This window comes from Nipponia nippon, unplaced genomic scaffold (assembly GCF_047370975.1).
Source record: "Nipponia nippon isolate SJK-2023a ecotype South Korea unplaced genomic scaffold, ASM4737097v1 scaffold_7, whole genome shotgun sequence".
NCBI lineage: Eukaryota > Metazoa > Chordata > Aves > Pelecaniformes > Threskiornithidae > Nipponia > Nipponia nippon.
In genome coordinates, this window is record NW_028262391.1 from 46,126,342 (window position 1) to 46,130,709 (window position 4,368).

Genomic DNA, 4,368 nt, shown 5'->3' on the forward strand with positions numbered 1-4,368 from the left:
CACCTGTAACAAAGGAAGAAGGTTAGTGTTAGTAATATTTCTAAATGGTATTTATATGGTGCTTTGAAAAAAACCCAAAAGTAGTGTGATTTGTTTGGGGGTGGGGTGGGGGTTTCCAGCAAATAACTTGTTCAACTGACAGTGAGAGAATGCATTTGTCTCTTATCCTTTAGGTTTCAGTTTGGAACCAAGAGTCACAAGTGCTGAGGTCTGTAGGAACGCAGTGACCTTCCAGACGTGACGGATGACTTCCAGCTCCAGCTCTGTACACCCCACTACCTTTTCATGAGCACTAAGGGTACTTAGAAAGAAGACATTCTTTTAGATTTTTCAGGAAAACACTTTTGGCAAATCCAGCCAAAATACAAGTTCTTTTTACATACTTACATGGCTTTTTAGGGAAAATTAACGCTGTATCAACATGAGAGGAAGTACTTTTCAGTAAGATTGTGTTAGGGCTTCACAAGCATTTACCTTCTGCTTCTAGCTAAGGAGCAGTTAGCAATATCAAGTGAGATGAGAAGACAGCAAGCCTTGTGTTTATTCAAAGGTTATGCAATTACTTTAGTTGATATTTTTGTTCTGTGACAATAATGATACAATATTTTACACAAATATAATAAATAATGAATATTGTGAACGCTGATATTTTAATGGATTGTATTGAGAGAAGAAAAAACATCTTATTTGATCTTAAGTGTAATACAAGTTTGCTGTGCAAGAGGAAATATGATGAATAAATGTACTACATAGTCTTCTGCGGGTAACCCCATATGCATAGTGACCCTGGAACTGGGGCTCTGTGCAGGTGCAGGGCAACATCAGAATTTATGCAATTTTAGAATTTAGACCCTAATATGGAAAATTAACTTTCCTCCTGAATCAGCCAGCATGTACTTTCATTGGTGGTAGCTAGTACACAATGTTCAAAGGACTTTGAGACACCTTCTTTTCAGACCCCTAGCATTGGTCAAAACCAAACTTTTTTCATGAAAAATTTTGAACAAAGAAATCTTAGAATTTTTTCTTTTGCTTTTTGCTTTTCAGTCTAGCTTTTATGGTGGGAATAAAGAACTGGTGTCCAAAAGCAAGCATGGACAGAGAGCCATTTCAAGTACCTATTTGGAAACCTGAAGGATCAGGTATGTCTTAAACAACACTTCCTTCTGTGGACTTAAGGTAAGGGGAAATGCTAACCTTTGTTCAGGGTTTCTTTTGAAAAAATAAGGAAAATTTCCTTCTTTTAGACAGATGGCTAAAAAGTAGATGTTTCCTCTTCTACCCTCATTTATCTCAGTAACTAAACTACTCACTGAAGAGGTAGGGTACTTCAGTTCACAGCTTCTTCTATCCAGGGAATTGAAATTCAAATTCAAATCCTTATCTGTCTTTCTGAAGAGTGCTTCATCACCACTGTATGTTGCACCATGTGTATATCTGTAAGTATGCGAAAGAGCGTTTTTCTCAGATTTTTTAGGGAAGCAGTTTATTTTGCATGACATACTAATTAGCGAGCAGATGCACTCCTTTACAGTCTAATCTTATGCTTAGGACACTTTCCTGGGAGAGAGGAAAAATGTAGGTTCAGATTACCTGAAACATGGGAAGTAATTCCAAACAGACCTCCTGCACTCCGCTGTGTTCCGAGAACTGGATATACAGAGTTCCCACCGATTATCACTCTTGTACTCTTCTAACACCACATTTTAAAGTTCTCATGAAATTTTAAAGTTCTCATGAAATTAAAAATGAGCATTTTGTGCTGGAACAGTTTTGTTCTTTAGTAGTAATGGAGAAAATAGAATCTGGTCTTTGCAAGTAGCATTCCCACGTGGGCTCCAGAAATGTATTTTAATGTCTTTAGGGCAAGAACAAACTCAGAGAAAGGCTCTTTTATTTGCCACCTATGAATCTTGACCTTGACCTAGAAAGTCTATCCTCACTGTTGCATGAGGGGCAATTAAACTTCTGTGAAGCAAAACCTCCCTATCATAGCAAAATATGTCAAGTGTGTCAGAGCTCAAACCTCCAACCTCATTTTATTGCCTTTAAATGTGCCAAGCTGCCTCACATTAATTTGAATAAACTGAGAACAACAGCACTTAATAGATTTGAGAAACTTAAAAAGTTTCTTTTCATCTGTTTTAGATTGTTAGGGTTTGTTTTTTTTTTTTTTTTGTTGAGGGGAGAGCAGGTTTCCAAAATAAGTAAGACATAGATTTCCAAAAGAGACATTTAACTGAACTACATTGGTCTAAGAAGTTACTGTGCACCAGCTGAATCTTGTAGCTGTTAGTAACGGCTCGTGTGCTCGCTAATAGCCTTCCCTGGTTGTGAGCTAATACGACTTAGGGAAAAACTCAGAGTGACAGGCTATTGCATTTTATTTGGGGAGGGGGGCAGGCTGGAGCACACACATGAACTGTTCTGTTATGGCGGCTCAGCTGATGGGAAGTAATTTATTAAGCTTCTATTACCAAGTGGCTAATACAGCTATCAGTGCTATCCTTTCACAGACTCAAGGGTGGGAAGCGTACCCAACCAGAGCACGTACTGTTGAACGAATCATGGTCAGACAGCTCACTGATTTCTTACATAAAGCAAAGATGGTTTTAAAACTCAAGTGGATCCATGGGTCCTCAGATTCACGCTGTGCGTGAAGGAGCACAACATAAAATCTGATATTCTGTTTTTTGTCAGTAGTGTCTGACCGCAATAAAGGTTTGCGTGTCTCCAAGAAATGCAGGTCATCATTGTTTCGCTGAGATCTATGCTTAAATCTGCCTTGTTTCCTTATATACCCAAAGGAAATGCATCCAGAAGCCCTTTTTATCTTACATCCTTGAAAATGAAAAAGTTTACAACAGGAAAGAGGATCCTTGATGCTGAAAAATTACATGTAACTCAGATTTCAGTTTTCCTAGTAAAATCAATGCTTCTAGAATGCTGGATCCCAGGGTTTTGCAATTTTGCATTGATCTCATTCACCCCGTTTCCCATGAGAGCCTTTCTGAAATACTGCTATTAAGTAACATGCTCGCTAGTATGAAGGGAATAGAGAAGGAGTAACCTTTGCTGCTTGAGTAAAATGCAGAATGACATAAAGCATCCAATTCAGCCTCCTTTAGGGTGTTTAAGACACAGAACTCATTTTTCTGGATGAAAAGCAGACAGTGACACTGCCAGCAGCAACTGTGTCAGCTCAGGTTCTCCCAGCAGGAGGGACATACAGGGTGGCTGGAGAGGGAAACACAACAGATGCCACAAATAGAAGTGCTCATTTAGAGCCCACATTTAACTGCATAAAATGAGATGTGGGGCATGTAAAAGTTAACAGTGACTCTTCAAAACACAACAAATGCAACTGATCAATAATGAAAAGTATAGAACAATTACAATCTGTTTAAAGCGGGGGTCCCAGCTTGCATCCAGAGCATCTATCTCTAGATGTGGATGAATAACGAATGGCTTGGTTTGCTATCTTAACCACAAAAACATGCAACAGAAAAATTAAAACACAGTTTATGGAAGTACAAAAGAGAAATGTTTTGAGCAGAAAAACCTTTCCTCTCCTCCCAGATATACCTTAATAAATTACATAGTAATTACATTATATGTAATATTTTTCAATCAAAATATTTTATATCCTATTTTATATTTATCCTCATTACAACAGTTTTTCTATTGTGTCTATTTTTAAAGGAAAAATTATACTTAGCATTTTTTAGGAACCCAAATATCAGAATGAGCTAGATATATTTTTAAAGAAGAAAAAAAAAGGAATTTTGAAGATACACGCACAATACAAAATACATTCTTTCTAAGCAGACTATGTTAACATTTTGTACTGCTTAGCACTAAGATGATCATTACAGGATACAGGATATCATTACCTCATACTATATCCATTGATAAATTAGAAATTAATTTTAATGAAAGACAAAATATTAAAAAAACCAGTTATTAAATATTTAGAACATAACCGCCTTATAGTGGTTAAGATCAACTAAAATAAAATTCATCACATTTTTTCAAAGTAATCTAGATATATTTGGATGTTCCTGAAACCATTAAAATAAGAGTGATGGCTGTTGATAAGTTTGGCATTTTCGTAGCACTTACTTATTATTGGAATGGCTCTGTGAACAAAGCTGGTTTTGTTAACCTGGGACCAATTAATAAAGCAGTGCCTGCTATAACCTGTAGGTCATCGAAACACTGATTAGGAGGGCTATAGTGACTTTGTTTCTCTGTATGAAGAAGTGATCATTTCCACCACCTACTAGAGAAACAACAATTTACTTACAAACTCTACCTACTATTTAAAGGAAGGGAAAAGATGTGAATTGCTAACTATAGTTAGGGGGA